We start from the raw sequence: 15,376 nt of genomic DNA on the forward strand, positions 1-15,376 counted from the left end.
CACGCACCGCACTCATTGATTTGTTTGCATCATGAGTGAATGCCAAATTGCCAGCTTATGTATCCTGAAAAGCCGATCCATTCACTCAAAGTGTGGACGCATTTACTCTTAACTGGGCTGCGTGTCCATTTTATGCATTTCCCCCGTTTGTTCTTGTGGGTCGTTGCATGCAAAAAATCCGGGATGATGGAGCTACTGGGCTTTTGATTGTCCCTATGTGGCCTACTCAAAGTTATTTTGGCTCTTAATTAAGAATGCTGGTGGACACGCCACATTACTTCAAGGCAACCAGGAAAACTCTGACGAATCCTTCATTGGGAGAACAAACTCACCCGCTCAAGGTCACCTTAAATGGTATGCAGAGTGTCAGGCAAGTCCTTGTTGAGTGTGAAATTTCGACGCAAGTTGCCGATGTTGTCATGTCCTCGTGGAGAAAGAGCACAGTTAAGCAGTACAATGTGTTCCTCAAGAAATGGTCCAAGTTTTGCTTGTCAAGGCAAAGTCATTTCATGCGTGCCCGTTTCATTAATTTTGGAATTTCTTCAGGATTTATATACCAAAGTTTACGGTTATTCATCCTTGAACACTGCAAGGTCAGCTATCTCAGCATTATACAGCACTGGTAATACGGACATCAGCCAAAATATAGGGAAATACCCATTAATCTGCCTGTTTCTGAAAGGTGTGTTTCATAAAATCCCTCTGAATCCAAAATTTCAGAAAGTTTGGTCTGTGGAACAAGTACTTGACTATTTGGAGCAATTAACACCCCTTCATGCATTAAAGTTGAAAGACCTTACAATGAAATTGGTCACGCTTATTGCATTAGTCACTGGACAGAGGTGTCAAACCTTAAGTTATATGGATATTTCAGAGGAATATATGAAAAAAATTCCCAACATACTTTAGTTTTTCTTTACCAGGACACTTTAAGCAAGACAAACCAGGTCAGATGTTTGGAAAGTCCACCTGTTTCAGCACCCAAATAAAAATGTGTGTACAGTACAACCCCGATTCCAAAAAAGTTGGGACAAAGTACAAATTGTAAATAAAAACGGAATGCAATAATTTACAAATCTCAAAAACTGATATTGTATTCACAATAGAACATAGACAACATATATGTATCAAATGTCGAAAGTGAGACATTTTGAAATTACCATGCCAAATATTGGCTCATTTGAAGTTTCATGACAGCAACACATCTCAAAAAAGTTGGGACAGGGGCAATAAGAGGCTGGAAAAGTTAAAGGTACAAAAAAGGAACAGCTGGAGAACCAAATTGCAACTCATTAGGTCAATTGACAATAGGTCATTAACATGACTGGGTATAAAAAGAGCATCTTGGAGTGGCAGCGGCTCTCAGAAGTAAAGATGGGAAGAGGATCACCAATCCCCCTAATTCTGCGCCCACAAATAGTGGAGCAATATCAGAAAGGAGTTTGACAGTGTAAAATTGCAAAGAGTTTGAACATATCATCTACAGTGCATAATATCATCAAAAGATTCAGAGAATCTGGAAGAATCTGTGTGCGTAAAGGTCAAGGCCGGAAAGCCATACTGGGTGCCCGTGATCTTCGGGCCCTTAGACGGCACTGCATCACATACAGGTATGCTTCTGTATTGGAAATCACAAAATGGGCTCAGGAATATTTCCAGAGAACATTATCTGTGAACACAATTCACCGTGCCATCCGCCGTTGCCAGCTAAAACTCTATAGTTCAAAGAAGCCGTATCTAAACACGATCCAGAAGCGCAGACATCTTCTCTGGGCCAAGGCTCATTTAAAATGGACTGTGGCAAAGTGGAAAACTGTTCTGTGGTCAGACGAATCAAAATTTGAAGTTCTTTATGGAAATCAGGGACGCCATGTCATTCGGACTAAAGAGGAGAAGGACGACCCAAGTTGTTATCAGTGTTCAGTTCAGAAGCCTGCATCTCTGATGGTATGGGGTTGCATTAGTGCGTGTGGCACGGGCAGCTTACACATCTGGAAAGACATCAATGCTGAAAGGTATATGCAGGTTCTAGAGCAACATATGCTCCCATCCAGACGATGTCTCTTTCAGGGAAGACCTTGCATTTTCCAACATGACAATGCCAAACCACATACTGCATCAATTACAGCATCATGGCTGCGTAGAAGAAGGGTCCGGGTACTGAACTGGCCAGCCTGCAGTCCAGATCTTTCACCCATAGAAAACATTTGGCACATCATAAAACAGAAGATACGACAAAAAAAAAAAGACCTAAGACAGTTGAGCAACTAGAATCCTACATTAGACAAGAATGGGTTAACATTCCTATCCCTAAACTTGAGCAACTTGTCTCCTCAGTCTCCAGACGTTTACAGACTGTTGTAAAGAGAAAAGGGGATGTCTCACAGTGGTAAACATGGCCTTGTCCCAACTTTTTTGAGACATGTTGTCATGAAATTTAAAATCACCTAATTTTTCTCTTTAAATGATACATTTTCTCAGTTTAAACATTTGATAAGTCATCCATGTTCTATTCTGAATAAAATATGGAATTTTGAAACTTCCACATCATTGCATTCCATTTTTATTTACAATTTGTACTTTGTCCCAACTTTTTTGGAATCGGGGTTGTACACTTGAGCATTATATTGAAGTTATGCAATCACTACGAAAGTCCAAGTTACTGATATCGTACATTAAGCCTCATAATGAAGTGTCTAGCTCTACAATAGGCAGATGGTTGAAAACATGTTTGAATCTAGCCAATATTGATGTTAACATTTACCAAGCTCATAGCACAAGAAGTGCCTCGGCCAGTAAAACAGCTCAATTACTTCCAATCGATGTTGTGATGAAACTGGCTGGATGGTCACAAGAATCTACGTTCAGAAAATTTTATGATAAGCCGTGCGCCATCACAGATCAGATGAGCAATGCTGTTCTAAGGAAAGTTGACAAATAAAGTGCTTTAAGTAAACATGCTTTGGGTGTGCTTATTGTAAGAGATTATTTTTTTTGGCAGGTCCATTTTGGGTTCACAGCTTTGAAGTCTCATGATAACCCATATGTACGTAATGATTTGATAGAATTACAAAATTAAACGAGACTTATCTTGGGAAGTTGAAGTTTGATGGTAGTTCTGTCAAATCATTTGTAGTACATCGGGTTAACATGCCCACCCCTTTTGTATTTGTTCCCTCCCATTATTTTTGGTATATTTGTTCACCCAAAATGCTTTCAAGACTGAGTCACGGTGGTGCATGCGCATCTCATGTTAACCCGATGTACTACAAATGATTTGATAGAATTACCATCAAACTTCAACTTCCCAAGGTAAGTCTCATTTAATTTTGTAATTAATGGCACTAAAATGCCTGGAAAGAACACCCCTAGGATTGTCCGCTTTGCTTATACAGACTTCTCGTGCAGTGGGGAAAAAATACATTGCGATGTGTTCCATATGTAGAACTATCGAGAAGACGATGGGGACAACCTTGAACTTCAATCGTCATTTGGTAAGACTCCACCCAGAGGAAGAAGTGACACGCTATGGTCATTGCCCTGTTGATAGCGGGGCTTGCTGACCGATGAACTAGCTAGTGTTAATCCTCTCTCGTGCTATTTGCCCTGTTGATAGTGGGCGGGGCTTGCTGAGCAATGAACAAGCTTTTTATCTGTAGCCTGTTAACTAAAATGGAGCAGTTGAGCAGTAACATTAGTCCGACACAGTAGCAGAGACGCTTTCACATAAAGGCAGCAACAGCCACCGTCAAATGGTGTGGTTGGAGTCTTGTTCTCAGACACGACTGGACTTGACTCGAAATTTTCTTTACTGACTTGGACTTGAACACTGGGGACTCGAGACTGGACTCGGACTCAAGGTTTAGTGACTCAACTACGACACTGCTTCTAACCACATCCAGTTCTCCAGCTGAACACTGGAATGATGTAGGGGCGGCCATCTTGGACAACTAATCTCTTTCTTTCCATTAGCAAAAATTTGACACAACTTTTCCCCAAAGGCCCTTCCTTTCAAACTTTTACAGAGGAAATTTAGCATAAAAGTTAAACATTATCTATGTGTCACAGATGATAAAGTTCCATATCAGCTATTGTAAATAGACTCTCAGATTAAAAAATTGTATTATGTAGCATAATGTAATTTGGAGAACAAATGGAAGATTTTAGAAATATTTCAACAAAGAAAGTAAATGTCCAGTATGTTTAATATTTAACATTCTTTACTGTTTCTAAGTCCTTAATTAATGAAGGGATTATTGCGCTTGTTAACTGCTTTAGATAAAAGCTCAGATTTTCCTCAGGTCTCATCTCTTTCATTGAAGCTTATGATCAGACGAGATTCTGAAAGATTTCATCTCAAACGGATGAAATGGAGTCCATGCAGCTCAAGTGCACACTGTCATTAAAGCAAAAAGGTGATGTACAAAGTATTACATCACCATACTTGCCAACTCTCCCGATTTCGGCGGGAGGCTCCCGATTTTAGCCTCCATCTCCCGCCTCCCAATCGTATTTGTTAAAAACTGGATAATCTCCCGGTTTTGGGAAATCCCTACCGCCAAGTTAAAAATACTCCCGATTATGTCCAATCAGAATCGTATGAGAAACACTGCTGACGTCAACTGATTTTTAACCAATCAACGAACAGAACGACAGTCACTTCCGTAATGTAGGATTCACCCAGGCTGTCCGACATTTTTTACAAGCAGTCATTCATTCATCATGGCCACTAAATCCAATACCAAACGGCAAAAACATGAATGCAAATACCAGGTTGCATGGGAGAATGAATTTCCATGGATAAGCAAATGTTTGACCAGCCAGTTACACATTTTAAGGTAAAGATACCTTAAATCAGAATATAATGGACATTTGAGTGTGAAATTAAACTAGTATTCCGTACCATTTCAGAAACAAACTGTACAACTTCTAAAGTGTTTAGTGAAATTTTGTATGACAGATAATTTGTTTGGTGAGTGTATTTGAATAGTGTGGTAGTGTCTTAGTGCTAATTTGAATTTAAGTTTGAAAGTTTTAAGTTAATGATCTGGAAAGTGATTGATTTTGATAGAGTTTTGAGGTTTTAAGTGAAAGATTACACTGGGGAACAATTTGAAAAAAATTCTGTTGAGTTAGATTTTTATGCTGATTTAAACTAAAATTGGCATGCTGATTCCAAAATTGCAGTCAGTTTTTTTCTAGCATGTCAAGTTTTTTCTCTACAGCTTACCCTCCAGATAAGCAAAATTCCACTGATTAGCTGTAGTAAAACTATTTGAAGGTTATGGAAGAACGTTATCAGGGTAGATGGGATGTACATATGATGGCTGACTATTGTTGGAGCATCAAATGCGATAGTCCTCAAGTTGAACACTCCAGAAAGAGCTATAAACGTAAATTTTTACCTTAACTACTTGCACACAATTATAATTACAGTAGCCATATCCTTTGTGGGCGGCACGGTGGTGTAGTGGTTAGCGCTGTCGCCTCACAGCAAGAAGGTCCAGGTTCGAGTCCCGTGGCCGGCGAGGGCCTTTCTGTGCGGAGTTTGCATGTTCTCCCCGTGTCCGCGTGGGTTTCCTCCGGGTGCTCCGGTTTCCCCCACAGGCCAAAGACATGCAGGTTAGGTTAACTGGTGACTCTAAATTGACCGTAGGTATGAATGTGAGTGTGAATGGTTGTCTATGGTGGTGTTTACATTAGACCGTATCAGCGGATCATCAGATTAACGTTTTTAAGACGATTCGTGTGCACACAGCAACGCCAATACACGATTCGCGTGCACACAGCAACGCCGATACACGGATACGCTCGGCTCCGCAGGCATCCTACGCTCCAAATCACTCCGCCCTGAACAGAAAGTGCCCTCTGGAGGGTGCGCACTCCGACCCTGCGCAGCTCACAGAGCGCGCGAGTGAAGCACACGAGCAGTGATTCGGGACAAATAGCAGGAAGTGAAAGTCCGCGCCGTTTTTCAGCAGTCGCGTCACATGACCAACATGGCATGACCAACGCCAGTGAATCAGGAAGGTGGATGTCACAGTGACGTTGTCCAATGACAACGTCAGCTAGAGCTCAGCACAGCGTATCCTCGTTCCTCAATGTTTACACAGCACCAGATCAGATACATAATGAATTGAATACGTGGGCCCTGGCGGATTCAAGTTGTTTCGCCTGTGGAGTCATTTCCTGGCATTTTAATGTGAACGGACAGTGCATCCGCGACGAAAATGAGACGGATACGGTCTAATGTAAACACCACCTATGTGTCAGCCCTGTGATGACCTGGCGACTTGTCCAGGGTGTACCCCGCCTTTCGCCCGTAGTCAGCTGGGATAGGCTCCAGCTTGCCTGCGACCCTGTAGAACAGGATAAAGCGGCTAGAGATAATGAGATGAGATATCCTTTGTAAAAACATAGTGTTAAATAAACATTGCAGTCATGCCTGTTTCTTTCATATTTCATTGCATGTCAATATTTGTAAATTTTTATAAAACAAGCACATATCTGTTAAGTACAGTATTTTTCATATTTTTTTAAGAAAACGGGGATCCTATAGTTCAAAAACTTGACGTGATAGAGAAAAACTGAGATCAGTTTTGGATTCCGGACCCCAAAATTAGTTAAAAACAGCTGTCAGACCTAACTCAACAAAAACTGTGTTCCCCAGTGTTATTAGTGAGTGTATTTTGGTCGTACTAAAATTTTGCATTCGAGTGAATTTCTTTGTGGAATATATTTTGATAGTATGGTAGGATTTATAGTGCCATTTTTAAATTTCGTTTGAAAACTTTCAGTCAAAGTTTGCAAATGAGCAAATTCCTTTGCTGCATTCCGATAGGATTTTGATAGGATTTCTAGTGCTTTTTAAAAATTCTGTTAGAAAGTGTTTAGTGAGAGAGACGCATTTTAGTAGTACGAAGACAGTGCAGTATTTATTTAATTGAGTTGTTACTATTTTGGTGAAATCTTATTAAAATTTAATTTATATATATGATATTATAGTTCTCTGTATTTTTACATGAGCTTACAGAAGGAAAACACATTTGATGCAATCCAATATTACTTTCATTCACTGTGACTATTTGAAGAAATGATAAACATTCTTCTAAAGCATCACTTGTGTTATTTTCTGTGGGTCTCTGTATGTATACAATATTCAGGCATGGGATTTCTCATCTCATCTCATTATCTCTAGCCGCTTTATCCTTCTACAGGGTCGCAGGCAAGCTGGAGCCTATCCCAGCTGACTACGGGCGAAAGGCGGGGTACACCCTGGACAAGTCGCCAGGTCATCACAGGGCTGACACATAGACACAGACAACCATTCACACTCACATTCACACCTACGGTCAATTTAGAGTCACCAGTTAACCTAACCTGCATGTTTTTGGACTGTGGGGGAAACCGGAGCACCCGGAGGAAACCCACGCGGACACGGGGAGGACATGCAAACTCCACACAGAAAGGCCCTCGCCGGCCCCGGGGCTCGAACCCAGGACCTTCTTGCTGTGAGGCGACAGCGCTAACCACTACACCACCGTGCCGCCCGGCATGAGATTTTTCAGCTGAAAATCTGATTTAAGACTTCCCTTTCATTATTGTTATATTAAAATTCAAGACGAGTATTATTTCAGATTTTTCACTCTGAGCTCCCTCATGCCTGATACATGAATCCCATAACCTATAGTAATTGATAGAACAATATCAACAATTCATCTCATTATCTCTAGCCGCTTTATCCTTCTACAGGGTCGCAGGCAAGCTGGAGCCTATCCCAGCTGACTACGGGTGAAAGGCGGGGTACACCCTGGACAAGTCGCCAGGTCATCACAGGGCTGACACATAGACACAGACAACCATTCACACTCACATTCACACCTACGGTCAATTTAGAGTCACCAGTTAACCTAACCTGCATGTCTTTGGACTGTGGGGGAAACCGGAGCACCCAGAGGAAACCCAGGCGGACACGGGGAGAACATGCAAACTCCGCACAGAAAGGCCCTTGCCGGCCACGGGGCTCGAACCCGGACCTTCTTGCTGTGAGGCAACAGCGCTAACCACTACACCACCATGCCGCCCATCAACAATTCAAAAACTCTTTAATTGTATACATTTCAAATGGTTTGCAATTAATTGGGATCCACTGTTTTTATCGTTTCAACCGCGCATCATACCCTCGTCCAATTGAAAATGTTGTTCACACACTTTTCTCCCCCATGAGAATTTTGAAAAGTTGGCAAGTATGCATCACTCTGGAATTCATGTAAATATAGTAAAGATTCCACTTTTCACTCCGGTTGTTGTCAGGAATATCATTTGTAATGAAAATTGTTGTATTAAATTAGAAAAGAATGCAAAATGAAAGCATTTAAACAAGTGTGCTCAGACTTTTGGACCCCGCTGTATGTACAAGATGCGATCAAAATGTTCTGGGACTGTTCCTGTTGTGAATGAACGGAGTGCAGCATGGTCATGTGCATGCAGAAGGAACGGGCAGTAACTTTCGTGAGTCAGTTTGCCACATGACGTCAACATCAGAAACTGTGTTACCGGTGTTTTTGTGACAATGTGCACATGCGGATTTGCGATTCTACCATAGACTGTAAAAATGATGGACAAAGCCTCCATGATGTCACTCACAGGATTTCTGAAGAGCAGGTTTGAAGCTCAAATAAGGAGGCTACGGGCGTCACCATCTTGGCAGTTCCTGACTCCGCCTAACTCCCGGCTAGTCCACAAATGGAGAAAGGGGCGGGGATCGTGAAGCCTGGCTGCTGGAATAGTATGGTTGAAACATGCCTACTAACCTTGAAGCTAACAAGCTAGCTATGCAAGCTACTGGCTAAACTAAAAGAATACGCTCCATAAGATACAGACCATAACCGCAACAGCTGGTTTACCAAAAAAAAAAACACTGGGTGTGTAGCCATCTGATAAACATATTTGATCAAGGAGTGTCATCTTTTCAATCTTAATAATTGTTAATAAAAGCAACATTAGTGATAACATTTTCCCCCGATAGCTGAGATAACTAGCATTAGCTTAGTTAATAGCTAGTTTGCTAGTGATATAGCTAGCTAGGAGTGGCTGAGGGTGATAGCAGCTACTGTTAGATGGTCAGTCTATGATGTTAGCACACTGTATTTAATATGAAACACTCGACCAAACCTATGATTTAGTTAAACAGATGTGTCTCCTGGTGAATAATTGACTGTTGCTACATGAATCTTCATGCTGAATGGATATTATTTCTATGTCAAACTCCAAAATTTAATTGTTTTAGTTGCTCAAGCTGTCAAATTGTCAGTCTGAGCCTAATTTCTTGAAGGGGAGACCCCGATAAACTTCATCGGCAGCGACTATATGAAAAATATTGAAAGGTAAGTACAATCTAATAAAGCAAATTAAAGTAACTTCTAGGTGTAGGAGTGTATAAAATTTGTGTTTGCATGGAAAAACTCTGAGATGAAAATAGGCAAGGCTCCAAAAATTATTTACAGAAATCCATCACCTGCGGTGAATTTGGCTTGAGTTCGGAAGTAATGCCAGCTAGCGGCTAACAAGATGACACAAACCCAGCTGTCACTCAAATCAGCTCTGCCCCAATTATGCAGAAATGTATGGCTCAATACAATTTAAACTGTTGAATTATTTAAAAATTCACCCAGTTGTCATGAAGGGGGAAACTAGATCTAGAGACCAAAACCATTTTTTTGTACCAGGCTGTAAACATGTTTATTTTTGCTGTAAGGTTGGACATTTTCACATGAGGGTCGATGGGAACTGGCTCGCTTTTGGAACCAGCCTCAAGTGGCTATTCGAGGCACTTTAGCACTGGCTTCACTTTTCAGGAACAGAGATTGCTGCTTGGATTCTATGCAGAGAACGAACATAAGCTTCTGGGTCAAACTCTGGAAATCGGAGCAAGCTTAAGGCAGTGAAGCAATGAGCCAGGCAAGGTGTTCATGAGGGGGAGAATTCAAGGTGAACCAATGATCTTGATGCACAATTTCTTGGATGTTTTTGAGGGTCGTACTCATGAAGCATTAGAAGAGTGTCCATCAGTGATTTCCAGAGTTTGATGTTTACTCTCTGTTCAGGTTTGAGGTCCATAGTTAAAATCTCAAATGCACACATGCATGTTGTCACAACAACGCAACGTCAAGCAGTATACTGACTCACGAAAGTTACTGCCCATTCCTTCCTTGACAAAGAAAGAAAGCACAACTTTATTCATCACACACTTGTGAAATTTCCTCTCTGCATTTAACCCATCTGAAGCAGTGAACACACACATGAGCAATGAGCACACACACATACCCAGAGCAGTGGGCAGCCATGCTAACAGCGCCCAGGGAGCAATCAGGAGTTAGGTGCCTCGCTCAAGGCCATCCCATATTAACCTAACCACATCTTTGAACTGTGGGGGAAACCAGAGCACCCGGAGAACATGCAAACTCCACACAGAAAGGCCCTTGCCAGCTGCTGGGTTCGAACCCAGAACCTTCTTTTTGTGAGGCGACCGTGCTAACCACTACACCACCGTGCCACCATTTGTTTGCAACATGAACAGTCTCTGAACTTTTTGATCACACCGTTTTGATGTATTGACCATATTTACAGAAAATGAACATGATTGATGTAGATATCACTCACTTATTTGCTACATCAGACTTGTAGCTCCAGGGCAAAGGTAGAGCAACTAGATACTGAACTAATGAACACGATTTTCATTCAAACTTATTCACTTCATGTCACTTTGGTGAAAGTATCTGTTTGTTAGACTGCAGGCACTTACAGATGTATGTGCAGAGGTGAGCAAGATACAGACTGACAACAAAGCCAAGACGAGAGACTAGAATCAGAGTCAGTAAACTAGCAAGGGTTGGGCAATCAACATAGGAAAGAGAAGGCAAAAAGCGAAACCGTGAGAGAAATAGCAAAGGGTCAGAACTGCAAGAACCAAGGCTTAGTATGAACTGAGCTAGCAGAATAATAACTCACACTGGTATGTTTGTTTGGGGAGCTTAAATAGAGGGACAGGTGATTAAGGAAATGAGAGACAGCTGAGTTTCAATAGGCTGGAGCCAGAGGGCGCTGTGTTTCATGGGAACTGTAGTTCAAGGTATCCATGTTTGTAGTTTGTTCCTTTGCTACAGGATTATTGACACTGTCAAATTCATCGATGAAAACATAAAGGATGGAGGTTGTAGATCCTGAAACTGTAAAAAAAAAATAAGTTAAGGTTAGCATTGAAAGGAAAAAAAGATGGCTTCTTTAAGACAGCACCTTACCGGACAGAACAAACCTCACCACGGACCACATTTGCACCCTGCTTGACCTCTGCCTGACCACCACCTATTTCCAGTTCAACAGATGTTTCTACAGACAGAAGCATGGATGCGCCATGGGCTCACCAGTGTCCCCTATAGTGGCCAATCTATACATGGAGGAAGTGGAATGTGGATTCTACCTGGGTTAAAATCAAAACCCATGAGGTGGAAGCCTTCACAGAGCACATCAATGCAGTGGATATCAACATCAAGTTCACTCAGGAGGACGTCAGTGGAATCAGCCTAGCCTTTTTGGACTGCAGCATGCACATCAAGCAAGACAGAAGCCTTTGCAGTGAGGTCTACAGGAAACCCCCACACACAGACCAGGACCTACTGTTTGACTCTCACCACCCACTGGAACACAAATTGGGGGTCATTAAGACCTTACATCACAGGGCTCAGAGCATTCCTACAATGGTTGAGGGAAAGAGTAGGAGCAAAAATACATCAAGGAAGCACTTCAGAAGTGCGGGTATCCCAACTGGGCTTTCATCAAGACCAGAAAAAGAAACATAACAGACAGGGAATAAAACAGCAACAAATGTAAGAACATTGTCATTCCCTACATTTCTGGACTATCTGAGAAACTCAGGAGGATCTTCTACAAACACAACATTCCTGTACATTTCAGACCCAGTAACACTCTGAGGCAGAAATTGGTCCATCCTAAGGACAGAATACCTAGACACAAACAGGACAACATAGTGTATGCAATTCAATGCAGTGAGGAATGCACGGACCTGTACATTGGGGAAATGAAAAAATTGCTTCACAAGTGCATGGCTCAACACAGGAGAGCCAGTTCTTCAGGCCAGGACTCTGCAGTCTATCTTCATCTCAATAACAAAGGACACTCGTTTCAGGACTGCAATGTACACATTTTAGCCAGAGAAGACTGGTGGTTTGAAAGAGGAGTAAAAGGAGCCAACTTCATCAACCTGGAATAACCATCACTGAACAGAGGAGGTGGTCTGAGCCCATGTTTACATTAGACCGTATCAGCGGATCATCAGATTAACGTTTTTAAAACAATTAGTGTGCACACAGCAACGCCAATACACAATTCGCGTGCACACAGCAACGCCAATACACGGATACACTCGGCTCCGCAGGCATCCTGCGCTCCAAATCACTCCGCCCTGAACAGTGAGTGCCCTCTGGAGGGTGCGCACTCCGGCCCTGTGCAGCTCACACAGCACGCGAGTGAAGTGCACAAGCCACGATTCGGGACTGAGCCGCTGTGTGTGTGATCCCAGCGCATATCACTTACTACTTGCAAGTGGAAGGATGGCAAGCCTAAAGACAATCATAACTACACAATGGGCAGTATTTGCATCAGTATTTGCAGTATTTTCATATTTTTATACTCTTTAATGAAAGGTGATACAAGGCGGAAGTCCGCGCCGTTTTTCAGCAGTCGCGTCACATGACCAACGCCAGCGAATCAGGAAGGTGGATGTCACAGTGACGTTGTCCAATGAGACGCCAGCTAGAGCTCAGCACAGCGTATCCGCGTATTCTGAATGTTTACACAGCACCGGAGCTGACATGATCTGGATTGAATACGTGGACGCTGGCGGATTCCCGTTTCCCGGCGTTTCCAGGCGGTTTAATGTAAACGGACAGTGCATCCGTGAAGAAAACGAGACAGATACGGTCTAATGTAAACGTAGCCTGAGACACCACTTATCAGCCACTTACAATGCAGTCCTTGGCACACTACCCAGAAAACTGAATACACATCCACACCAAGACTGAGCTGATTTCAATGACTCACATGATGGCAGCGAGACCCAATGACCCACAGATCACCCTGACGACCCTCTAAGCTGCTAACACCATTCACACCCGGCCTCCAGTGACCCTAACACCTACAGGATGACTCAACAACCCATGTGACCTCAACAACTCTCCTTAGGGTTGCTTTTGGTCCACTAGAGGATAAATACCTGGAACTCCCCACGAGTCAGACAGAACTGAAGAAGCCTTTCGGATGAGAAGTGAAACGTCTTCAAGAATTTCAAGCAAGTCCAGTTGCCTTCTTTAGCACCTACAGTGTACTATGACCTGGATAACTGAGAACCTTTACAGACACAAGGTTTTTTTTGTTTTATTTAAATTTTTTTTTTTGCTCTTAGATACATTCCTGGATATGACAAAGCTGCATCTTTGCTTTTTCTTCTTCTTTAAATTTTTTTTTCCATGCACACTTTCCGGGACAGCTTTGGTTACTGTCACAAAGATTAAACCACATCTGAAATATATTTGGCAAATCGCAGGCCTTTACTCAAACCACATGGTCTGAATGATGACTTTTTTTGCCTTTTCAGCATTCCAGTATCTTCTGGCCTTTTTTTCTAAAAAAAAAAAGACAGCATTGTGATTCGTTTTTTATTGCTTGCCTCGTGTTAACATGAGGTTCTAGGTTCGGAGCGCTGTTGTTGGATTATGCTGTCGATCTGAGGTTGTACAGCCTGGTCTTAATTGCATCTTGGTTGATGATCTTATTTGTGCTTGAGCTTAATAATAAAAAGATGTCTTATTAAACTACATCTTATTTTTAATCAGCGTTCTGCGGCATTTTTTAAGCAATGTCCAAGATAACTTCATAGCATCGGTGCAGATGGATACATTTCGAGCTACACATGAGGCTGAATAAATCCGCAGCTGGAGAAGTCACTGTGGAACAAGTCTGAACAGCTTTGTCTGTGGTGGACATTGATCAAAAAAAAAAAAAACACCAGGGATGTTCAGACTAACCAACAGTCTTACAGCAACGCCTGGAATCGAATAAGCCGTAATTATCTGTGACATGGATGTCAGTTCACTGCTCAGTCTGAAGAAGTCGTAAATCATATGCAACATAGCAGGCCAGTGGCATTTTTGCTGAAGAGCTGTTATTCCTTGTGGATTTGAGATGGCTGCAACATTCTAGACAGGAATTGGGAGCTCAGGAGTGTAACCGGAGACAGTGAGTGAAAAAAGCCGCTGAAGGATCTGAACTCCACTGAGTTTTATAGCCACCATCGGATACACCGCGTCTAAGACGCAGGTCGTAAAATATCCATGTTGACGTAACCTCTGCTCCTGTTGATATGGGACCAATTTTCCGTTCCAGGAAGGAGAACTTTCCTAAAACTTGTGGAACAACTGTCAGTCCAAGTAACAGCCATGTTCCTATTAAAAGCATAGCTTTACATTTATTATTTAATCTATATCATAGCAAAATAAAAATGAAAATATGTGACATAATATACGTAACGTATGTTGTTGGTTTTTTTAAATCAAAATTCGCATCACCTCAGTGATTGAGATTTGGCAAAATCATATCTAATCTCCCTGGAGAGAACAAAAACACCATGGCGTTTAGTGCAAAAGAAATAAACATTTATGAAAAGCTTGTGTGGCACGGTGGTGTGGTGGTTAGCACTGTTGCCTCACAGCAAGACGGTTCTGAGTTTGAGCCCAGTGGCTGACAGGGGCCTTTCTGTGTGGAGTTTGCATGTTCTCCCCGCGCCTGTGTGGGTTTCCCCCACAGTCCAAAGACATGCAGGTTAAGTTAATTGGTGGCTCTAAATTAACCATGAGTGTGAAGTTTTGTTTGTCTCTATGTTTCAGCCCTCTGATGATCTGGTGACTTGTCCAGGGTGTACCCTGCCTCTCGCCCATAGTCAGCTGGGATAGACTCCAGCTTGCCTGTGACCCTGCAGAGGATGAGCGGTTACAGATAATGGATGGATGGTTGAAATGTTTGTTTAATCCTGAGTGAAATATAATTGTAAATTAGACTCTATATCTGTATTATTTATCCTTTGGTGAATGGTGGTTTGAGTTTTAAGGTCCAGAGTACACATTTCCAACTAATCAGGCATGAAGAATCAGTAAGTGCTGTAATGTCTTTACGGTACTGTTCAAGTGGTGGAATGTCGGATAAGGGAGGAATAAAACATTCAGGAACATTCTGTTATTGGAAAAGAATCAACGAGCCAGTTTGGTGATGTGATGTAATGTGGCCTGGCGTGAAACGGAGGTAC

This window comes from Neoarius graeffei, chromosome 24, assembly GCF_027579695.1.
Source record: "Neoarius graeffei isolate fNeoGra1 chromosome 24, fNeoGra1.pri, whole genome shotgun sequence".
In the NCBI taxonomy this organism is placed as follows: Eukaryota; Metazoa; Chordata; class Actinopteri; order Siluriformes; family Ariidae; genus Neoarius; species Neoarius graeffei.